Raw genomic sequence first — 10,759 nt, 5'->3', positions numbered from 1 at the left:
CTTGAGCCAGTTTATTTTCCTGGGTCATCCCTTAGCTATTCTCTTAGGAAAAAAAAAATATGAATATTTTAATAAAAAGTTTAATGATTGGAAAATGATCAGAAAGTCTGTGATGTCCAATATAACATTTGAAGGCAGAGCATCATGATATCATGTGTCCTACAGATCATATACCAGTGATTAGGAAAAAAACAAGAGGCAGGGAATCCACCAATTCCTAAGCTGACTTTGCCTCTGAATCCACCATGGCCAAGCTCTTCTTGACAATGTCCTCAGACTCACTATCTTTTTATACTGTTTCCAGAGCTGTCCCTCCTTCGTCATTTACCAGCTGTTCTGTTCTTAGCTTCTCTACATCTTTTCCCTTGAGAAACCTCTGGTCTTTCAAGCTTATCCATTTCCTCCCAGATATATTCCAACCGTTAGAAACTGTTTTCCCTTTCCATAAAACTGGAGGAAAAACTGAGTCACCACCCTTCTTAGATTTGTTGGTTGAGCTTCTTTTCTGATTTAGGTACAATCAACAGCCCTGGATTAAGTTGCTGTTAAGCAGAGTTTATAAGGGCTTTCCTGGTGGCTCAGTGGTGAAAATCTACCTGCTAATTCAGGGGACATGGGTTTGATCCCTGGTTCAGGAAGATGCCCTGGAGAAGGAAATGGCAACCCACTCCAGTATTCCTGCCTGGGAAATCTCATGGACCAGGGAAACTGGCAAGCTGCAGTCCATGGGGTTGCAAAGAGTTGGACATGACAGGGATTGAGTGCGAACATGAGACTTTATAAACACAAATGCCTTATTTGGGAAACGAAGGTAGAGAAAAGCTTGCCACATCTTTTCACATGGATATGACTTTCCTGTCAAAAAAAAAAAAAAAAACTGGGTATTTTTCAAATCAAGGAAAGGCCATGTGGAAACAGAGGTCCTAACGGTCTTCAGGGATTATTTGTGCACAGGATTTTTCTTTAGGGTGGACGTTCTGTATGTGTATCCTAAAGGCAACTTAAACTTAATTTATTTAATTAGTTACAATAATGAGTTTTGAAATAATAAATCCAGTAGTAGTTTGCTTCCTTAGTAAAAAAAAACCTGTTTGAACATGGATTTGCTGTCTTATTCATAATTAAAATAATTAAAATAATTAAAAAGTTCCTGGGATAGAGGAGGTAGGTGCAAAAATAAAATATGAATTAAATGAAACTTTGGCTCATACATGGCTAATACGTCTTTTGTTGTTCAGTCACTAAGTGGTGTCCAATTCTGTGATGCCATGGGCTGCAGCATGCCAGGCTTCCCTGTCCTTCACCATCTCCTGGAGCTAGCTCAAACTCATGTCCATTGAGTCAGTGATGCCATCCAACCATCTCTTACTCTGTGGTCACCTTCTCTTGCCTTCAAACTTTCCCAGCATCAGGGTCTTTTCCAATGTGTTGGCTCTTCACATCAGGTGGCCAAAGTATTGGAGCTCATCTAAATGATATTTTAACTGTGAAGGAGGAAAAGATTTCTACAGGTTTCAAATGAAAAGGTAGAAAATCGGTGTTGATGCTTTGGTGGGCAGATAGAGCCCTTTTTTTCTTATGCCACTTTATCTTTCACTGTCCCTTCTTCTTTCTTAAGTCATTTAAACTGAAATTTCTACCACTGACACAGAGTAATCTAATGCGTAAATCAGGGGCCCCTAGCCTTGGGGATCTAATGCCTGATGATCTCAGGTGCAACTGATGTAATAATAATAGAAATAAATTGTACAATAAATTTAATGCACTTGAATCATCCTTAAACCACCCCCACCTCCCAGTCTGTTGAAAAATTGTCTTCCATTAAACTGGACCCTGGTGCCAAATATCTTAGGGACCACTGGTGTAAATGAAGAAAAGTGTCTATAATTTGAAAAAGGAGAACAAGACCTATTTGATGCCAGGTTCCAACTACTCCCTACTGAACCATTTTTGTGTTAGGCTCCATTCCTTGCCGTTGTTCAGTCGCTCAGTCATGTCCAACTCTGCGACCCCATGTACCATAGCACACCAGACTTCCCTGTCCTAAACCGTCTCCCAGAGCTTGCTCAAACTCATGTCCATTGAGTTGGTGATGCCATCCAACCATGTCATCTTCTGTCATCCCCTCCTCCTCCCTCCCTCAATCTTTCCCAGCATCAGGGCCTTTTCTAATGAGTTGGCCCTTCGCATCAAATGGCCAAAGCATTGGAGCTTCAGCATCAGTCCTTCCAATGAATATTCAGGACTGATTTCCTTTAAGATTGACTGGTTATATCTCCTTGCAGTCCAAGGAACTCTCAAGAGTCTTCTCCAACACCACAGTTCAAAGCATCAGTTTTTCAGTACTCAGTCTTCTTTATGGTATAACTCATTCATCTACAAATGACTACTAGAAAAAACACAGCTTTGACTATACAGACCTTTGTTGGCAAAGTAATATCTCTGCTTTTAAATATGCTGTCTAGGTTGGTTATAGCTTTTCTTCCAAGGAGCAAGAGTCTTTTAATTTCATGGCTGCAGTCGCCATCTGCACTGACTTTGGAGCCCAAGAAAATAAAGTCTGTCACTGTTTCCATTGTCTCCCCATCTATTTGCCACAAAGTGATGGGACCCAATAGAGATTTTTTTATTAATCAGAAATGCTTCCAGGAGGTGAAAGAAATGTTGGGCTCTAAAAAAGGAGGCAGTGCTCTGACTTCCTCTGATGGTTAACACATCAGAGAGTGCTCACCCACCAACCCAAAGCTGGGAAGCTAAAAAGTAGATGAGTGTTAGTTTCCACAAGATTCTTGAGGAAGACAATGGGAGGGACTGAATAAACAAGCATCAAGGTAAGCCTAACTGCTCTTGTCTGAGGCTACAGTTATCAGCTCAGGTAATGGGTAAAGCCAGAAGGTTAGAAGGATGACAGAAAAAGGCAGAGACAGACGACAGAGAGCAGAGACAAGGGAGACTCTGGCCCCGCTGACAAGGGTTTGTAAGTGCAGCCACCCTGCCTGAGATGTATATTCAGAAACCAAAAGTTAAGTTACTATGTCTATTTTTTAGTGATGTCTTCTGAAAGGGAACAGGATCAGTTATGAAAAAAGTCCAGGGACAAGTTCACAGTCTCTCAAATTTCACAGTGTATGTATTAAACCTTGGTAGAGATTTGTTCAATCCTTAAAACTAGAAGTCTGGCCTTCCCTGGTGGCTCAGTGGTGAAGAAGTCACCTACCCAAACAGGAGACACAGGGTGGTTCCCTGATCCGGGAAGATCCCACACGGCATGCAGCCGCTAAGCGCAAGAGCCACCACTATTGAGCCTGTGCTCTGGAGCCCAGAAGCTGAAATTCCTGACATTCAAGAGCCCGAGGGCCCTCACTCTGCAACAGAGAAGCCCCCACAATGTGACCGAGCACCGCAACGAGAGAGTAGCCCCCCTGGCTGCAGTTAGAGAAACGCCTGAGCAGCAGCCAAGACCGAGCACAGAAAAAAGTAAATAAATACTAAAAGCCAGAAGACCACTATGAAGAGTTTTTCAATACACCTAGCAGCAAGCCTGCCCCTTCCCTAGAACAGAACTTTGTTCTTCAGCCCAGAGCAAATAGCTGAGCTGAATTACGTTTCGGGACTTTATAAGGTGTTGACACAACGTCGACTTTCACGTCGTAAATGTGCCACCCTAATAATCCCCCTTTAATTACTGTTTATTATAAATGAATGCTCTCAGCATTCCAGTGTGGCACTTTTCATTTTTCTGTCAGTGACGTTTCCTCTGGGGGAACTATCGCCCCCAGCTACCAATGATCTGATCCCAGACATGCACGGATCCGGAGACCTTGGGGAATGGCACCTGGGATGCTGGAGGCAACATCCTTGTGGATACTCAAAAAATATAAAAACTAAACAGGCCCGTAAAAATGATAGAAGAAAGCACTGTGCCTTCAAAGCAACTGTCCTCTAAAGACTGGATTGCCTATTCACAAGTTAGCATCAGTTCCATCCTGGTCAAATTTCTCCTCTGTGGAAGACTGACAGCTATTGAGAATTAATAGGAATAATAACTTCCTCTATCCAGTGGCTCACACGTAATGCACACTAGATTGAGAACCCAGAAATGTAAGAAAAAGATAGGAAACAATCTGTGTGTGCCTTCTGAGTGGCAAAAGAGCCTAGAGGTCAAGCCAAAACTGAACTAATTTTTACAACTGTTCTGTAAAAGAAGAGCTGGCCTTAAATGGAATCTCAAAGGCTGGATGTTATGCTAACACAATATACAAGAATTAGAAAAAAAAAAATCAGGTCAATTAATAATGTTTTCCCTGCAAGGAACACACAGATCAAATTCTGTGAAATAAATATTTGTGATAAGCAAAGCTCATGGTAAGAGAATGGGGCTATTCATTATCACCAGAGAAGGACGTTACCGCCAACAGATGAAGCTGAGATTTTTAAAACTTCGGGTAATTAATTTCAATCAGAGCTGGATTCAAGGTCAGTTGTGTAATACCAGCCATTATTTTCCCTTTGCTACCTTTGGCAGGCATTCTCCATGGCTCATCCATAAATAGTTAAGACCAGAGGATCTGCTATATCAGCTTAACTACTGTAGGGAAATGCAAGATTTTATTTCATTTGTAACTTCTGAGAGAAAGGGAAACAACCTTCTCTGTGTATTAAGAGATGAGGCTTGCTTCCTGCATAAACAATACAAACGTTTCTTTTTAAGTGCTCAGCATGTTCATTTCCATCTGGACCTTTCTAAACTGTTTGAGTAAATTGAGAAAAATTATAAAAGCAAAAGCCTTATGCACATTATGCCAGCATGAAATCATTTAAATCTGAGGTAACCTCCAACTGACAATAGTGAGTCATCAGGATAATGTAATATTTTGTAAGACACATGATGAAATAACAACTTGAAATTTAGCAACATGAATCACACGTCCAAAGCATGAGATGGGTGTCCAAAGGAACTCCTGAGATTTCTTCATTTAGGACTGGTTTGGGAAAGACACAATCTCCAGAGTGCCCATAAAATGAAAAGTAGACTTCACAGAGCTAAGGTTATTTGATGAGCAGGTCAAAATGTTCAGTTGGTAATATTTTAATTTCTTCAGTGGAAATGATTTTGATTTGTCTTCCTTCTTATAAATGTTTCATTTAATTTACAAACAGATGCACCTTTGAAATATGTATATGAAAGTGAAGAGACTGTTACAATCAAAAACACTACATCTTGATTCAATAAGTGTTCATGAGCATATATGCAAAACTCAACTAATATCACTGTGCAGGAGAAAGAACAACAAATTAGATATTAAAGATTTTAAGGTAGCACCTAATCCAGATTTTTTAAAACTGTGCAATTTACTCAATTCTAAGCTGAGGAGTCTGCTATGGTAAAATGGAAAGAACTGTGGGTTTGAATCACAATTTGAGGTAGAACTGTAAAATCATAAGGGATTATATATGCTAATGGAGAAGGAAATGGCAACCCACTCCAGTATTCTTGCCTGGAGAATTCCATAGACAGAGGAACCTGGTGGGCTACAGTCCACGGGGTCGCAAAGAGTCGGACACGACTGAGCGACTAACAACAATAATATGTGCTATAGTTAGTTGAAAATCACAGTACAAATTTAGGGAAACAAAGGACAGAGGAAAGAAAAGCAAGGATATGAAGAAAACATGAGGGATTAGATAGTCACACTTACATGACCTTGTATGTTTTAAAAGAACAACCATGCTTGGAGAGAGTCACCATTGATCCTGGTTCATTCCACCAATACTGCCAGGGAGGGTGCACAGATGCACCTACTCACATAACTTGAGTAGGTTTCCTTTCCCGCATCTTATGAGCAGCCCCAAGACCCAAACCAGTTACCTGGGGTCCACAGTGAAGTTAAAGTACCTTTATATCCATTGCCATCAAACTCATTCATCCTTCCCTACCCCTGCCTTCATCTACTAGCTATGATACTATATTAATATGCACTTTCATATTAAATTAAGAGCATTTGTCATAGTGACAAAATGGAGGTTAACCACTAAATGTCAATAGTTAAGAAGAGCAAAGAAAAAGCCCTCACGAAATGATGGTCCTTAATTGTTGTTGGTCAGATACTGTGATCCCTTTAAAGAGTATGTTATTAGCCCTTACTACTAGTTGCCAGCTACAGGAAATAAAGTTCCACCACTGCCTCTGCTGAATATTCAAAGATCTCCTCTTTCTACCTAAGTATTTGGAAGTCCCTCCCATCCTGCTGAATAAAGGCAGTTCTCAGAAGGACATTATTCTGAACTCGAGTGTAGGAAATGCCATAATTTCAAGACTAGATGTGTGTGTAAAAGAAAGCCTACACTGTCAATATATTCAGAACGTTGGTATGATTGTCTCTCTGTCACCTTCCTTACTTTTGGTTGTAAAGTTCTTGGTTGACAATGATTCCTTTTTTCAAAACAGTGTTATTGAGATATAACTAAGATAGAAAAAAAACTACAAATATTTAACTTGTACAACTTCTGATTTAGTGAGTATGGATATCCACATATACCCCTGAAATCATCATTACAATCAAGGTAATCAAATATCTATCATTTCAGGTGGCACTGGTAGTAAATAATCCACCTGCCAATGCAGGAGACTCAAGAAATGTGTGTTTGATTCCTGGGGAGGGAAGATCCCCTGGAGAAGGAAATGGCAACCCACTCCAGCCTTTCTGCCAGGGAAAACTCTATGGACAGAGAAGCCTAGCAATCTACAGTCCATGGGACTGCAAAGAGTTGGACATGACTGAGTGACTGAGCACACATCTCTTCTAAGAGTTGGTCCCTGCCCTGCCCCTTTGTTTTTTTGGTGTTTTGTTTGCTTATTTGTTTTAAAGGCATTAAACACAAGATTTCAGTTCAGTAGCTCAATCATGTCCGACTCTTTGTGACTCCATGGAGTCAGCACACCAGGCCTCCCTGTCCATCACCAACTCCTGGAGTTCACCCAAACTCATGTCCATTGAGTCAGTGATGCCATCCAGCCATCTCATCCCCTGTTATCCCCTCCTCCTCCTGCCCTCAATCTTTCCCAGCATCAGGGTCTTTTCAAATGAGTCAGCTCTTCACATCAAATGGCCAAAGTATTGAAGTTTCAGCTTCAACTTCAGTCCTTCCAATGAACACCCAGGACTGATCTCCTTCAGAATGGACTGGTTGGATCTCCTTGCAGTCCAAGGGACTCTCAAGAATCTTCTCCAACACTACAGTTCAAAAGCATCAATTCTTCGGTGCCCAGCTTTCTTCACAGTCCAACTCTCACATCCACACAGGACCACTGGAAAAACCAGAGCCTTGACTAGATGGACCTTTGTTGGCAAAGTAATGTCTCTGCTTTTTAATGTGCTGTCTAGGTTGGTCATAACTTTCCTTCCAATGAGCAAGCATCTTTTAATTTCATGGCTGCAATCACCATCTGCAAACACAAGACTTACCTCCAACGTAACTTGTAAATGCACAGTACAGTAATGTTAGCCATAAGGCACGATGCCATCCAGCTGATTTCTAGGACTTCATCTTGCATGACTAAAACTTTACCCTCATTGAACAAAAACTCCCAGTGTTTCCCTCCCATCAATCCCTGGCTGCCATCTTTCTACTCTCTGCTTCTGTGAGTTTGACTGTTTTAGATACCTCGTAAAAGTGGGATCTTGTAACATGTGTCCTTCTGTGACTGGCTTATTTCACTAGGCATCGTGTCTTTCAGGTTCATCCACGTTGTCATATACAACAGACTTCCTTCTTTTGAAAGTTGGGTTATAGTTGTGTGTGTGTGTGACATGTTCTTTACCCACTCATCCATCCCTGAACATTTAGGCTATTTCCACATCTCGACTATTATGAATAACGCTGCAATGAACATGGGAACATGCATACCTCTTCAATATCCTGACTTCAACTTTTTTCAATGTATTACTAGACGTGGAATATATACCCAGATACGAGTAGTTCTTTTTTTTAGCTTTTTGAGACCCTTTCTTACTGTTTTCTATAGCAGATAAACAAATTTGCACTCCTGATCAGCAGTGTACAATGATTCCAATCTCTCCACAACCTAAGCAGCATATATTATCTGTTTGTTTGTTTCTTGATAATAGCCATCCTAATGGGTGTGGGGTGATACTTCACTGTAGGTCAGATTTTCATTTCCCTAGTGATTAGTGACGTTGAGCATCTTTTCATATGGATGTTAACCATTTGTCTGTTTTCTTAGAGAAATGTCCTTTCAAATCCCTTGTCTTTTTTAAATCAGGTAACTTTTTTTTCACTGTTGAGTTGTAAAAATTCTTTTTTTATTTTGGATATCAACCCTCTAACAGATATATATTGTTTGCAAATATTTTCTCCCATTTCATAGGTTGTCTTATCATTCTGTTGATAGTTTCCTTTATTATGCAAAAGCATTTTAGTTTAACAAAGTCCCACTTGTCTATTTTTGTTGTTGTTGCCTGAATTTTTGGTGTCATGTCCAAGAAATCATTGCCAAGACCAAAGGCTTCAAGCTCCTCGCTCCAATATTTCTTTTTTTCTTTTTAACTTTACAATATTGTATTGGTTTTGCCGTATATCAACATGAATCCGCCACAGGTATACACGTGTTCCCCATCCTGAACCCTCCTCCCTCCTCCCTCCCTGTACCATCCCTCTGGGCCATCCCAGTGCACCAGCCCCAAGCATCCAGTATCGTGCATTGAACCTGGACTGGTGACTCATTTCATATATGATATTATAGACATTTCTCCAAAGAAGACATACAGATGGCTAACAAACACATGAAAAGATGCTCAACATCACTCATTATCAGAGAAATGCAAATCAAAACCACTATGAGGTACCATTTCACGCCAGTCAGAATGGCTGCGATCCAAAAGTCTACAAGCAATAAATGCTGGAGAGGGTGTGGAGAAAAGGGAACCCTCTTACACTGTTGGTGGGAATGCAAACTAGTACAGCCACTATGGAGAACAGTGTGGAGATTCCTTAAAAAACTGGAAATAGAACTGCCTTATGACCCAGCAATCCCACTGCTGGGCATACACACTGAGGAAACCAGAACTGAAAGAGACACATGTATCCCAATGTTCATCGCAGCACTGTTTATAATAGCCAGGACATGGAAGCAACCTAGATGTCCATCAGCAGATGAATGGATAAGAAAGCTGTGGTACATATATACAATGGAGTATTACTCAGCCATTAAAAAGAATACATTTGAATCAGTTCTAATGAGGTGGATGAAACTGGAGCCTATTATACAGAGTGAAGTAAGCCAGAAAGAAAAACACCAATACAGTATACTAACGCATATATATGGAATTTAGAAAGATGGTAACAATAACCCTGTATACGAGACAGCAAAAGAGATACTGATGTATAGAACAGTCTTTTGACTCTGTGAGAGAGGGAAAGGGTGGGATGAATTGGGAGAATGGCATTGAAACATGTATAATATCCAATATTTCTTTTAAGAATCTTAAAGTTTCACATCTTATGCTTGCCCTTACTCCATTTTGAGTTGATTTTTTTGTATACTATGAATAAGGTTAAAATAAATTCTAATTGCACATTCTGATTCTGTTTTAATTTCCTAAAACAATAATAAAAAATAATACTCAAATTATCCTGAAGAGAAGAAATACATAGAGCACTAAGATATATTTACACAAAAGTCTACAAATTCACTTATATTTTTATGTCAATTTTTGTTTTGATCTACTCTGAGCATTTGGAGTTGCTTAAGCATAAAGGAATCTTGTGATATATGTGTGGCTTAAGGACTCTTTGACTCACAGTTTCAAATATGACATGCCATGCTTACCTAAAATATGAAAGTATTAGTTCAACAAAGATGTGTTTAAAATACATTTCAGCAACTAGAAAAGGAAAACAAGAGACCAAACAGCTAAAACTATAATAATCAAAGGGAAGCCTTTGACTTAGTTTAGTATTTCTCAAAGACAGAAAAAAAAAATTTCTTTTTGAGTTTTGAGACTATTATGCCTAAATTGAACTGCATGATTTAAGTTTGCTTTAGTTCATTCCTTAAGTAGAACTTAGAAATAAATTAGCAAGTGAGTTGGTAAAAGAAACAGAACGTAGAGATGGAAGGCGAAGACAATTTGCCCTCCTGAGGCTTGGTGCCTGAAGGGCTGTCTTCTGTTTCAGAAAGCGTAATACACTTTCACAGTGTAGTCAATCTATCACACCCCCAAGAGGGTCCGCGCTACACCGGTCCCTCCAAGGGGCCCCAGAGGTAGCAGATTTATAATAAAAATAATTCTGCCTTTTCACAGGCTCCAGTCTTAAGATCTGGTGGAGCAGATTATTTTTTTTCACAAAGGATTTGTTACTGCACGCAGTTGTTTCAGAGCATGTTTTGTCTTTGAAATCACAGCTTTTGCTATGTTTCATTTTTATTTTTCTTTTCTGTGTCCTCTGCGCCATTAGCAACCTGCTCTCCAAGATGTCACGGAAAAGAGGCTCGCTTCGACCTTGGTTTGTCTCAGAGACTTTAGAGCATGTGGATTTAGACTCGCTCAGTACCTGCTGATGCTGGCTCGTGGTTTGGAGTGACTAAGAGAGTGAGCCTGAATGCTGATGTATTGGATAGAATCCTTCCATTTGGCTTTACTCTAGCACGTGCTAAGTCTGTGCACCTCAGACAAGTTTCTTAATGCTTTCATGTCTCAGATGTCTTATCTCAAAAATAGGCATCAGATTTTACCTA

The sequence above is a fragment of the Bos grunniens genome, chromosome 12, assembly GCF_055505025.1.
Source record: "Bos grunniens cultivar Pamir isolate PY7600 chromosome 12, Bosgru_T2T1.0, whole genome shotgun sequence".
Classification (NCBI taxonomy): domain Eukaryota; kingdom Metazoa; phylum Chordata; class Mammalia; order Artiodactyla; family Bovidae; genus Bos; species Bos grunniens.
This window is presented reverse-complemented; position numbering follows the sequence as displayed.